The sequence below is a fragment of the Alligator sinensis genome, unplaced genomic scaffold (genome assembly GCF_000455745.1).
Source record: "Alligator sinensis unplaced genomic scaffold, ASM45574v1 scaffold340_1, whole genome shotgun sequence".
NCBI classification, from domain to species: Eukaryota; Metazoa; Chordata; order Crocodylia; family Alligatoridae; genus Alligator; species Alligator sinensis.
The window spans coordinates 2,600,817-2,615,457 of record NW_005842004.1 but is presented as its reverse complement, the minus strand read 5'-3'; the positions used below and the strand labels follow the sequence as shown (position 1 = coordinate 2,615,457).

Here is a 14,641-nt window from a genome sequence, read left to right as displayed (position 1 = left end):
CCTACTGCAACTTCAGACCTTTGCTGTTTGTTCTATCATCTGCCACCACTGAGAACAGTTTAGCTCCATTTTCTTTATCACCACCTTTCAGATAGTTGAAGCATCGGCGACTGGTAGGGGTTGCATGGAGGTACACGTGCCCCTCCGATGGGGCCAGTGCCCCCCCTGACAGCTGACACCAATGCTGTTGGCAGAACTGGTGCCCCCCTGACAGGTGGCCATTGGCGGCTTCTACGGGTGCCCCCCGCAGATTCAGGAGGCACCAGTCACTCATGACTTGAAGGTTGCTATTAAATCCCCCCTCAGTCTTCTCTTCTCCAGACTAAATAAGCCCAGTGCCTTTCCTCAGAAGTCATGTGCTCCAGCCCCAAACCATTTTTGTTGCCCTCTGCTGGACTCTCTCCAATTTGCCTACATCCTTTCTGTAGTGGAGGACCCAAACTGGACACAGTACTGCAGATGTGGCCTCACCAGATCTGCTAGCAACACTCCTACTAATGCAGCCCAGTACTCTGCTAGCCTTTTTTGCAACAAAGCCACACTACTGACTCATATTCAGCTTAGTGTCCAATGTAATTCTCACGCCCTCTTTTGAAGAGCTGCTGCTGAGCCAGTCAATCCACAGCCTGCACCAGTGTACAGGATTGTTCCGTCTTAAGTGCAGGACTTAGTACTTGTCCTTATTAAACCTCATGAGATTTCTTTTGATCCAAACCTCCTATTTGTCAAGGTCTCTCAGAATCCTAGCTGTACCCTCCAGCTTCTCACAGCTTGCCATCCACAAACAAGTGGTACAGTAGCTTGCTGTACTACTTCTCACAGCTTGCCATCCACAAACTTGTTGAGGGTGCACTATCCATCTCATCTTCCAGGACATTGATGAAGACCTTCAACAAAACTGGCCCCAGAAACAACCCCAGGGGCACTCTACTTGATACTGGCTGCCAACTAGACATTGAATCATCCACTTTACAGTCCATTCATCCAACCCATACTCCCTCAGCTTGATTGCAAGAATGTTGTGAGAGACAGTATCAAAAGCCTTGCTAAAGTCAAGGTATATCAAGTCCACTACTCTCTCTGCATCTGCAGAACGAGTCATCTCATCATATTAGGCAATCAGATTGATCAGGTATGACTTGCCCTTGGTGAATCCATGCTCACTGTTCCTAATCACCTTCTTCTTCAACTGCTTAGAAATGGATTCCTTGAGTACCGGCTTCATGATTTTTCCAGGGATTAAGGTGAGGCTGACTGGTCTGTAGTTTCCTGGATCCTCTTCCTTTTCTTCAAGATGGTTACTATATTTACCCTTTTCCAATTGTCTGAGACTTCTCTCAATCACCACAAGTTTACAAAGATAATGGCCAGTACCTATTCAATCACATCCCCTAACTCCCTCAGCACCTTCCGGTACATTGTGTCTGGCCCCATGAACTTCTACACATCCAGCTTTTCCAAATAGTCCCTAACCTGTTTTTTCACCACTGTTAGTTGCTCTCCTCCTCCCTGAACTGTGCTGCCCGGTGCAGTGGACTGGGAGCTCACTTTTCCTGTGAAGATTGCGGTAAAAAAGGCACTGAGTACTTCAGCCATTTCCACATCATCTGTTACTAGGTTGCTTCCCCCATTCAGTAAGGGACCCACATTTTCCCTGGTCTTCCTCTTGTTGCTGACATACTTGTAGAAATCCTTCTTGCTACACTTCATGTTCTTTGTTAGCTGCAACTCCAGTTGTACTTTGGCCTTCCTGATTTCATTCCTGCATTCCTGAGTAGTACTCCTAGTTTGTCCAAGTTTCCACTTCTTGTAAGCTTCCTTTTTGTGTTTTAGCTCAGTACTAAGCCAAGTTGGTCTTCTCCACACTTGCTAGTCCTCCTTGCATCAGGATAGTTCATTCCTATAAGGAATGAACTATCTTGATCTTTAAAATATAACCACCTCTCCTGGACTCCATTCCCAATTAGACTGGTCTCCCAGGGGATTCTACCCATCAGTTCCCTGAGATGAAGTCTGCTTTTTTGAAATCCAGTGCCCTTACTCTGCTTCTCTCCTTCCTTCCTTTCTTCAGGATCTTGAACTTAATAATCTCGTGGTTGCAACTGCCCAAGTTGTCATCTATACATTCTTCACCTATTCTTCCCTGTTTGTGAGTAGCAGGTTAAGAAGGGCACAGTCCCTAGCTGGACTTTCCAAAACTTGGCACCAGATAGTTGTTGACAACACTCTCTAAAAACTTTCTGGATTGCCTGCTCACTGCTGTATTGCCCTCCCAGCAGATGTCAGGGTGATTGAAGTCCCTCATGAGAACCAGGCCCTGTGATCAGGAAACTTGTGCTAGCTGTTTGAAGAAAGACTCATCTACCTCCTCCTAGTTTGGTGGTGTATAGCAGATCCCACCACATCACCCTTGTTGCTCCTCCCTCCAGAGACTTTCAACTGGTCTATCTCCAGTTTCATACCGGAGCTCTGAGAAATTATACAGCTGACTTATATAAAGTATAACTCCTCCTCCTCTTCTTCCCTGCCTATCCTTCCTGAACAGTTTATATCCATCCATGACAGTGCTCTAGTCACGCAAGCTCCTACAAAGTCTCAGTTATTCCAACCATGTCATAGTTCCATGACTGTGCGAGAACTTCCAATTTTACCTGTTTGTTTCCCATACTCCATGCATTAGCGTACAGAAACCTGAAGTAAGTAAGCTAACTGCCCTACTTTCTCAGGAAGAATGAAAATGCTTCCCCTGGTGGCTCCTCCTGCTTGTGCTTCCTCCATATCACCCATTCCCACTTACCTCAGTGCTTTGGTCTCCATCCTCTGGTGAATCTAGTGTAAACCCCTCCTTGCCAGGTTAGTGAGCCTGTCTGTGAAGATGCTCTTCCCTCTCTTTGCCAGGTGGATCCCATCTCTTCCCAGCAATCCTTCTTCTTGAAACAACATCCTGTGGTTGAAGACATCAAAGCTCTGCAGGTAACACCATCTGTGCAGCAATGCATTGATCTTCAAAACATGTCTGTCCCTGTCTGGGCCCTTCTCCTTGACTGGAAGGATTGAGGAAAACATCACCTGAGGCCCTGTCCCCTTCACCCTTGCACCCATCCTTGCACTTTTTGTGGCAGTAGGCTCAATCCTTCCAAACTTGGGTATGCTTGGCCTGGCCTTTTCCATCAACAGAACATGCTTCTCCTCCTCTGTTGCTATGGCTCCATATCTGTTGTCTAGGCAAACTGTTGCAGGTGGAAATGAAGACTTCTACTTGCTGCCAGATGTCATAAGCTTCCAGTTTCCACCTTTCCAGGAGTTCATGCCCTGTTCCTTCTCTAGCACTGCCTTTGGCAGTCCTTCCGCCACAGTCCTACAGAGCTCCTTAACATCAAATTGATGATGTCCTCATTGCAGAAGATGCTTTGGAGCCTTGCCACTTCCTCCTGTAGCTCTCTTGCCTTCTCCCTGAAGGACACAACCAGGAGGCACCATTCACACCACAGACAGTCCTCCACCTGGTTGTCATCAGAAGAAACCTGCAAACCACAGTTTCCATGGTGCCACAGAACCTGGATGGAAGCTGCAGCTGTGAGTAGTCTTATGTGGACAGACACCTCATAGATGCAAGCAGAGGAAGAGATGGATGTTGCAGTATCTCTGACATTGTGACATTCTCCAGACATTTCTCTGGGCCTCTTAATTTGCTGCCCCTCTCTTTTTGTCCCTCTTTCCAAGCAGACCTTTCCTAGCAAACACCCCTTTAAGCTGGCCTGTTCACTGTTCCTTGGTTCCAAATTCCCTGCTCACCTGCTTTCTCTCTCCATGCTTATAGTGAAAGAAGGTGAGAGAGTTTCCAGGCAAATTCCCTAGAGAATTCCCCCTTGTTCTGGACCCTAGTTTAACAAGGGGCTTAAGTATTGGTCTAACTGCTGAGTTTTAGCTTCTTACACAAAATATATGTAGGTTAGTTGCTCTCAATTAAAGAAAGACCTTATCTTAAAGGCTCCCTTTCAAAGCGGCAGGTTGGGGGGGGGAGGTTGGGGGAGGCTGCAAACTGACCTGTGAACAGACCTGTGAACTGCTGGAAAACTGCTCTGTTTGCTCCCCTTTTCACTCATGGAGTCTCCTGATCCTAGACTGGCTCCGCTCCCTCATTAGGACTTTTGTCAGACACAGGCAGCAGTCACCCCGCAATCACTCAGCTAGCAGCATAGCAGCACACCCAGCTGCTCAAAGCTGTATCTGAACTTACATCCCACCAAATGAACATTCAGGAAGCCAAACACATGGGCAGCCCTGGCTCCTAAATTGCTCATAATAGCTCATTATCCTCACTCTTAAAAATATATATATTTCCAGCTGCACTTATGTAGCTTCAGCATCCAGTCATTGGATCTTTTATCTGCTAGATTAAATAGAACCAGAATCAGCAGTCTTTCCTTTATATAGGTTTGTACTGCAATTGAGTTATCTCTTAATTATCTTATGATAAACTAAATACATGCCATTCCTTTTAGGTTAGCAGCCTTTCCAGACCTTAGATCATTCTAACTGTGCTTTAGTCCTGTGAACTGTCTAGATTTTCTGCCTATCATAAGAATAAGCATTGTGGAAAATGTACTGTTCAATTCCCATTAATCTGTGTCACAGGTGAACATTTATACTCTCAGGGTCTGAGCAAAACTCAGAAATGTTCTCTACATAAAAACCTATTCCCTTTGCAAATGCTTGAAGAACCAAAATTGGGAATATTGTATAATTCTAACTGCACCCTCCCTATTTGTACAAATTGGTTTACTCTTCTTGTCATGGGCATGTGGGTTATTTTCATGTGCAGGTCCTTGTTTCAGCTCTAGATATTTGCAAGAGATGCATAACATCTGTTTTTGTGTTAGCTGTGTCCTCAGACTAAGATGATTTTCTTTCTGTGATGTGTTAGCATGACTGAAATTTGTTTGATTGTAGGTGGTCAAAATAGTTTTTAAACTCAACCATGGAACAGGAAAGAGACATGTGCTGATTTGTCTCTTTTCTCCAGAAGTCAGGAGGACTTGGTTTAAAAGGGTGTTTAAGTCAGTCTCTATTTTTCCCTTTTTCCAATAAAGGTGAATAGCCAGGCAGATTAATATATTGTTATGGCAGAAACTAAACAAACCTTGAGCAACATACTTGCAGAGCATTTCATTTGCTCTCCTTCTGTATATAATTAGCAGACACTGGCATTAGAAGTGTTCAAATGGGTTTTAAAACAAGGCTTATTCTCCACAAACTTTCACATATTCTTTTCCCCTCTCCATTTACATGATAACAAATCTCATTATTCTAAGACTGAGAAGTGACTGAATTCAAGTCTAGCTATAGAACCTCAACCATTATTCTTCTCTGTACTTGATCTATTATTCTACTAGGGATAGAAGTTAGATTTATAACTGTATTGGCAGGGGCTGTTTTTCCCTGTTTGAAAATCAGTATTATATTTATTTTTTTTAGTAGCATCTCAGTTTTCTATGACCTTTCAAATATACATTTGTTAGTGCTATGGTACATTCATTTGCTAATACTCTAGACATCCTAAAAGCAAAACTAGTTGATCTGCTTCCTCATTTTCTAATTGTACTTATTTATTTTCCTTCCTGAGGTCAGCTTTTAAAACAGAATTTAATTTTTATCAGTGATATTTACAGTTTTCATTGATTACATCTCTCTTGCTCGTTGTTCATGATTTACTGTCCCTCAAGTACTTCTTTTTCTATTGATATATTTATTCAAAATAAAAAGCCTGAGATATTTCTTTAACCTTTTTGACAAAACTGAAGCCCTTTCTAAGTTCTTTGATGCCTTAATCTGTTCCTATATCATTTAGAAATGCCTGCATATGCTTGTTTAATCTTTCTATTTTCTTTTCTTCAATGCTGCTTTTAAAAATGCAGCACTTTCAAAAACAAAATGAAATTTATTTTCAAAGTCTTTTCTAAAGTAGTACTGGCTGCCATGTACCCTTGATTTCTTGATTTCCAGAGGAAATATATGTACACTCCTAGGACTTTCTAGATGTTTATTTAATTACATTTAAATCATGTATGCTCTTTAAAGGCCAAATCCTATGTTTCTAATAGCGAAAACTCCCACTAAAGTCATGCAGAAGGCTGAGTAGAAGTGTACCATAGAGAACAATGGTTTTCAACCTTTTTGGACTCAAGGCACACCTCAGTGGATGCCAGGCATCTCTTTTTAATTTCTGTTGAGTGGTACACAGCTTCAAGAACTAATTTATATATTTTCATGTTCACCTCCTTCAAGAGGGGGCAGGCACTGGGCAGGTGAGGATATGGCCAGGAAGAGACAAGTGTGTGCCTGCACATATCTGCTTCTCTCCTCACACTCCATGGCACCCTTCAAAAGGAGCTGGTGGCACATCAGGGTGCCATGATACCCTGATTGATAATCACTGTTATAGCCTATCTCTCCTATTGAAATGATAGGGAAAACTACTTTAGTGAGGAGAGTTAAATTTTTCAAACTAAGTATTTCTTAAATTTAAAACATGTTACCACTGTGGTCTTGAAGACAACCCTTATTATATTAAATTTGAATTGCTCACATATAGTAGATTCCAAAATGGTATCTGCTCCAGTTTATATTTTGAATACCTGAATCAAAAAAAAATTCCTTTGTAAATGGGAAATCTCCATGATGATGATGCCTGTTTAGCTGTATTTGCTAGCAGACAGATACTTGGCCAGTTAAAATTTGAAGTACTTTTACCTGTGCATTTCAATACTGTAGAAGCTGTCCCATGAATATCTGATAAACACTTGTTTCTCATACTCTTTTCATCTATATATACACCATTAGTTTCCAAAAGTAGACCTGACTCATCTTACTACTCATCTTTGTCCTTTTATTAGAGATGATATCAATTATCTTTTACCATCCCCAACTTCCAATATCCAATAGAAACTAAGATGACTTTGCAATCAATCTGTAGGTTGTGGAGTATGTGTACTGACTGATCAGCATACTAATGCAACTTCATTTTACACTGGTGTCAGGAAGTAGGTGGGTATGGTCTTGATAGACAAACTACTGATATAACTACAGTTCTGACAATATTTTGTATTGCTTTGTTCTTCAACTCTCCTATATTTAGATAGACAAAGACAACTTATGGTGGCACTTAGTGTTGAAGTGGTTGGCTCTTATTACGTGAGCATCTGACATCAAAAAAGTGTGGCACAAGAACAAGATATAGTTTATTTTTCATATGCATTACTTCAAGGAACATATGTTTTAAATTTTATTCTTAAAGACAGTGAGAAATGAATAATTTGGAGAAAGCACATCCATTAATCCTTTTCAGGTCAAAAATGAATTCCCACTTCCATCCTTTCAAAGCTGTGTGAAAAGCACATTTTCTTCCAGAAGTGTAAGCCCTGGAGCTGTTGAGTAGCAATTATATTTTTGAATAAAGGTTTTAGTCATGTGATCTGAATACTTAAAGATGTTTGTACTCAAGTGGGCCAATGTCCTCCTGTTCACCCTTATTAATGATATACTTAATTGCATTTAACTTCACTTCCTCAAAAGGTGTGCAGGGACTGCACTATCCTGGGGTGATCTTCTAGCTAAGGCAGCTTTACATGAAGAGAGAAATCTCTGTATCTTGCTGAAGAGACATTCCCTAGCTCTTCAGGTCTCTGATGTTTATGGCATGAGGCAGAGTTTTCTTATACATATCTGGATCAGCAACTAAGTTTGTGTCCTCAGTCTGAGTTAGTTGTCACTTCATCAGACATTTGAAATCCTCACTTCATCAGATATTTTAAACCTTTGGGATACATTACAACAGAGCCTTTATTTTCTTTGAGGGGCATTTTGTCATTAATTTATAACCTCCCAAGTGGCAAAAGAGAAGCCTGAAGATGCCAAGATTTCATCATACTACAATATAATTAAGACACAGTTGATGCCAAGCTTGTTTTAAAGAGGAGATTGTGCTGTTTGTGAAACTGCGTGAAGACGAGGAAACTGTGGATTTGGGGTAAACAGGAGCTGCATGAAGAAACAGACCAAACTCCAACCTAGGTCTGTAAAAGAATATGGGTAGCACATGGTGTGCTTTAAAACTGGAACCTTATGTAACCTGTCAGTGCATGTTATAAACATATAAGAATTTATTGTTTCCTCAACAAGACAAGAAAACTTGACAGCAAAGAACAAATATACTCTAATTAATGCGTGCCTTTCAATTTAGCGTAGACTAAACCAAAGATAAACAGTACTCTGTGATTTCATTATATAATCATTTTTTATTACAGCAAGGAACTATGTGCCTTATTTAACACAAAACTATAGAATAAGCACATTCTCAAAGCACTCCGTATGCAGCGAAAAACAGGACTGGAGAATGGAGAGCGTGGCTTAAGAGGAAAGCCAGTTAGAATTAATTTGGCAGGTACAAATAACAAGGCAATATATACACACCCTGAATATAGAGCAACCAGAACAGAAAGAAATTTTTTTGCCATAAGGTATAATTCCAAACAAAAGTCTTCAGGTCTGATGCAAATCAAAAACTCCATGGAATCATCCCCTGCTTAAGTATGACACTATGACACTGAAGGTGATGGCATCTAGGACAGATGATCTTCTTGCTTGCCATATGCACAAGGAAATTATTCCTACAGGATGGCACGTTGGAAAGGCTTGTGTTTAAAACTGTGGCAAGTATAGGAAAGATGATGAATTTCCAAGTGAAGTGAATTTGTATCATGGGTCTTACTAGTCAGCCTCTAGCAATCTTCTCATTTGCATGATTTCATCATTCTGAATAAGATTCCATATACTACATAAATAACATTTAGGAAAGAAATACTTTCTGTTTTGTAACTGTTAAAGAACATAGATCCTGAATAAAGACAAAGATGTCTGGGAAACTGAATTTTGAAAGACTTTTAGACCCAGGTGAATTTACACAGGTGAACTTTGTCAAAATTTATTGAAACTAAAAAAAAGGGATGACTTAAATCATAAGTATGAATCATAAGTAATAAGAACCAGAAGTGTAAATTTTGGCACCCAAGGCACTGGGCGCTTACCTCCTTGTACTGGCTGAGGCAATGGCAGTATGGGTTACTGTTGCCTCAATGCAAGCTCTCCTAACATGGACTGCAGTGGTGACATAGGCTCCTTTGGCTCATTTACCCCCAAGTTACACTACTGATAAGACCTGTTTATAGCATATTGACCATTTATTTTAATGATGATTCTATCAGTATTTTAAGTATACAATCTCTAATGAGTGAAAATGGGACAGATGTAGAAGGCATTTAGTCAGTGGGGGTCCAATTCTAAATCTACTAGATGACAACAGGAATCTGCTTACTGACATCAATGAGCTTGGCATCAATAGCCCCTTCAAACTGCCTGGCATCTCGGGCTTCTACTAAGATTGTGCAGCTCTGGCTCTCACTGCCAGCCATATGCCAGAGCTTAAGGTGCCACCACGTGCCTTGTGCTGTGATGGAAGCTCTAGTTCTGGCATGGGGAACAGGGCAGTGGTGGTAGTTGTGGCAGCTCCAGCACAGGGTGGCAATAGAGTGGGCAGCCGAGGACCTGAGGCCATGGCAGTGGTGATGGGTCAAGCAGCTAGAATGTGATTGGAGCTGTATTAGGCCTTGCTCACACTCCTACAACCAATCGTCACATCCACTGGGGCTCAAAGGCTTCAGATTCTGTAGTCAGCCACACAATCCCATACATGCCCCCAACTTCCTCCTGGTAGTCTGGTAGGCCAGACTGAGTGGGCCATGTCTGACAACCCTGATTTAAAAGCAACACTGTTTGTTGTTTCTATATCTGCTATTGTGATGCCTCACAATGTATTACTGTTATCAGTCAGGCATGATATTGTGGAACGATCAAGGATACCTCCTTGGAGAAAATTCTGAGCCAGAGGGGTCTGTCCAGCCATAGCAGCATGGCCACGCTCTGGGGGACCCTTCCAATCCACCTGGATGTAGCCTTATCTGCTCGGCAGGTGAATTGGATTGGTTTAATTAAGCCTCCGTGAACTATTCCCACCTGGGGGCGTCGGCACAAAGAGGGGAAGTAAAGGAGAGAAGGAGGGGTCAGCAGTGAGGACAAACGCCCACTTGCTGGTCAGGACTGAAGTCCCTGGGAACGGGGCAGTAGACCCATAAGGTCTATAGAGCTCAGAGGAGGTTAGAGACAGAAAAAAAAAAAAGCGGTTCCATGTTAATTGGCTGCTGTGCATGGTTAATTGTGCCAGCAGGATGCCAATCATTGAGAGGAGAGAAAAAAAATGCCCAATCATGATTTCAGCACCCAAGAGCATGTTGACTGCAAGAAAAGGGGAATAGGGGCAGCTACTACATACCCCAACCTCATGGAGAAAAGGTAGATGAATGGACATCACATCTTGGGTTTTTTTTCATGTTTTTTGGGCAAAGAGGTTTTTCTTTTTTCTTTTCTTCACTTGCTGTTGCATTTTGGTAGGTGACAGTCAATTCTGGGTCAGGGAATCACCACCCCTCCCCAGTTCAATCAAATCATCAAAGTTGTGGCAGGAAAGATAGTAGAGAGGACCACCAACCTAACTGGGCTAACTAGTGTCTGTCTTGTGTAAGAAAGGCAGGTGAATGTCAACGGGACATAGAGCCCTGTGTCCATATACAGTGATATCACGACAGACATGTCTTTTCAAGAACTAAAAAAACAACGTTGAAGGCGGCAACAAATAACTCATCTTTATTAGTTTGTCGCCTTTTCCCTCTGCTTTATCTCTACATAAGCTCATCTGAAAACATAAATTTAGCTATGAGCTGTGCAGATGACTCACAGACCTACCTCTGACTCCTCTGTCTAGACAACACTAACCTGCTTCTTATTTAGGTCCATAACCTGGGCATTATCTTCAACTACCTCTTTTTAATTCCTTGCTTCTGAACTGTCTAAGAGTTGTAATTTTTTCTGCATAATATCTTTAAAACATGGGTTTTACTTTCTATCCACACAACTAAAACTCAGTCCTTATATGCTCTTGTTTAATTATTTTGCAACATCCTTTCCTTTGGCCTCAGCAATGCAACTGAGTCCCACTAATCCACAGAGAATGCTGCTGTGCAAAGATAATTTTCCTAGACTGCTTTGAACAAGTCTCCATTCTCTTTGTATCCCTCTGATGGCTCCCTCTTCTCTGCTGCACCCAACGTAAAGTGCTCATTTCATTTTCCAGTTTCTCCACTTGTCGCACTCTTTAATCCTGCCTAAGTATTGAGGTACTGACTATCATCTCCACTTTGGCCCATGATCCTAGTTACTGCTACCCACTTGTCAAATTTTTAATCAGAAATCCTTCTTGCTCTCTCTCATTCCAATACCCACCTGCCCACTTTATTCTTCTTCAAAATTTTCTTTTAAACTCTTGCTTCCTAGGATGCCTACAAAAAACCTCACAACAGTTAGTTTGCTGGTACTGCTTTAGCATCACTATTAACTTGTATTTTCTTGTGTACAAAAAATTATATAGTATAATTTATGCAATAATTACATGCCATGCCATCTCTTTAAGACAAGAACCGTGATTTTGTTCTGTCTGAACAGCAGCTATCACAGTTCAGTCCTGGTCCATGACTAAGATTCATAGGTGCCATGATAATACACCCTTACTAATACTTAACAGATTTAAACACTGATGTTTTCATGATGTTATCTCAGAGGTTCATAGATATCAGTGCTTATATTGTCATATTTGCTGTAACCAGACAAATCTCTAAATATGTTCAGTCAAAGGAAAAGTTAGAAGTAGCAGGAGAATTTATCTGGCTCAATAGTTATCCAATTTTCTTTCTTGTCATTCAGACAAGGTATGCTATAAATTTGTGTGTGTATATAATTCATTTACATATTTGCATTAAAAACACTACAGCATTTTCTCCTAATTCTTATTAGCCTTAATCCCCTGAGCAGGATACATGATTTACAACATTATAAGTAAAGAAATTAATTCTGTTTTATTGTATTCCACTTATTCACTCTCATTTCATATGTAATGCTATTTTTTGCAACTAAAAGATCTAAATTAAAGGGCATCCCAACAGTGAAGTTTTCAAAAGTTTAATGCAATACAATTAACAACAAAAGCTATCCAAATACGTATGTTTATATTGGCCCAAGAATGTTGCATCCAAAATGAAATATGAAAATGGATTTTACGCACAGAAATAAAATGATGCACAAGTGCCAAGCAGTACACCTTGCAGATGGCTACATTTTTCTCTATCTCTCGCCCTCTCTTTCTTTAAATCAGCATGCTTTCAAATGGTGTGAAGCAGAAATGACTTGATAGCACCTTCCTTCATACTTCAAGAAAGCTTTGGAAAAGCAACACTGAAAATGATGTTCAGCATTTAGCAGACAGATGCAGGACTTAATGAACTGGAAAACCACAAAGCTTCTTGCCCTCTGTGCCAGATATTCAAAATGCTTTAATTTAAAACCAGACTAAAAAAACTTTTTCTAACACGTATTAGCTAATTTAATGAAAGTTGCTCCTTCTTATCTTTTGAGGATTGACAAATAGGGCTCAAAGGTTAATATGTGCTTCACTTAAAAAACAAAACAAATCACTGTAAGAAATATATAAAAATATAAATCTGAAAAGTATTTAGTCCTGTTATTTTTTTTCTGTTCTTTCAAGATAACCGTTTTTATGAACTGTACTCTTCTGATTGCTTTTGGGTTGTAAGGTTTAAAAAAGCATCAGAAAAAAACTCCCCAAACATTTTGTTTCTCTGGTAACATTTTACATGGGTCTTTTGCAGCTTCTAAATAATGGGCTTGCTTACATATAATGGATATTTGGTATTAGGACAACAGTTAGAGTAAGATTCCTTCTAATAGTATAAAATTACATGCCCACTATTACTTAAGTTTTCTCACAAAATCATTTCAACAGCCACTAGTGTAATTATTCATCGGACTAGGTACATTTCATAATTTTCTCCTATCAATAAATCACAGATTTTCCTTTATCAAAAAGATGCACCCACTTAAGAAATGCATTCCTTATATGTTTTTTACAAGGTTTTCAACTGTACTCCATTGAAACTAAAAACTAGGTAATTCATATAAATTAGGTAGACTGGAGCACAAGGGGGCACAGTGCTGTTACTCTGTCCATAGGAAGACGTCTCAATTGTTTCTTGTTGGAATTTGCACTGGACTTTACGTAACAGGATGATGGTTCTCATTCTGTTCCACAGCAGAAACAAATGTCAAAAGAATATCTTTGTTAAAGATACTCTGCTCTGTATCGGGTTTTTTATGCCTGCCAGGAATGTAATCAGCCATTTTTAATTTTTTTTCTGCCAAAAACTATACATAATCTATTAAAAAGCTGGAAAAGAGAGAAGGGAATGAATAGCTTCTCACCACTATCTTTCCTGTCTTGTAAAAAAGGGCTGGAAATGTTTGCTTGACATATTTGGAGTCTTTGCATTTTTATGAAAGTGCTCTTGATCCTGAGATAAAATTATTTTTGTTTAACTGACACATTACACAAAATGGGAAATAAACAAGAAGCCATGTTATGACTGCAATAAGACTAAGTTATAACCTTGTGATTATTTTCCCCCTCTATGCAGCTCTCAGGATAGAGTTTAAAGTGGTTCTTTTCATGTGAATACGTGGAAAGGAAGATGGATTTCTATTTCTGGATTTTACTAGCCATTGACAAGTATCACAGAAACTTTTCATATAATGCTTATCAGTTTGGCTCCAGAACAGAAAAAAACTGAAGGAGGCCTGTACAGAACTTAAACTCTAGTGGCTGAAAATTGGCTCCAAGAGAGGTCAGTGGCAAAGCTAGAAACAGCCCGAACCATTAAACTGCAACAAGACTTTAAATAACCTTAGTATTTGCCTTGTGTTTTGTTGCTATTTTCCATCCACACTCTGTCAAGGTTATTTTTAAATGGTATAGGCTCCTCTCCAAATTACTTCTCCACCTATTTTTCTGGCCTCACTTCAGCCCTACTTATAGTAGTACTTATAATAGTACTTTATGCCCCGACCCCTAGCACAGTATTTTCACTGGGCTCAACTCCTCCTAAGCATTATGCAAAGGTGGCTAATATTGTAAGGAAAATCCTTTAACTGATCCCATAGTAAGTAGTCAGGCCGGTCTTTAATTGGAATGTCAGGAATTTTGCATGCTAATGAGACTTCAGGCTGGTTTCAATTTTGCACATATTGCAAAGCACACGCACATTCTATTTGCGTTTAAGCTATACCAACATCTGTCTTCTGAAAGTTCAAATTGTGGAAAGCAACTGCTATGGAAGTTGGAGCACCTCTAGCCTTTTGAAGCTTGCCAAATCAATTTAGCGAAGACATTTCACAAAGTGAAATTGTGCTAACCCTGTGGAGGCAAAGGATCTAACTAGCCAAGCACTGTGCCCAGAATACAGGATGCTGAGCTGGACCAAAGTTAATATTTGATCTCTAGTTCCTTGTTGATTTTATAAAGCAGTCACTTACTAAGGGTTTCCATAGTAACAAGCGAGCTAATTTTTCTTTTCAAAGATCTTTCATGCACTTAACATATAGATACTCTGGTATGAAGAGCAGC

The 14,641-nt window shown here is 40.2% G+C and overlaps 1 protein-coding gene across 2 annotated transcripts in view; it reads right to left on the bottom strand.

The window, feature by feature from the left end:
• Positions 1 to 14,641, bottom strand: part of RALYL (RALY RNA binding protein like) — a 369,506-nt gene that overhangs the window by 185,892 nt on the left and 168,973 nt on the right. The gene's annotated exons all lie outside the window — the stretch shown is intronic.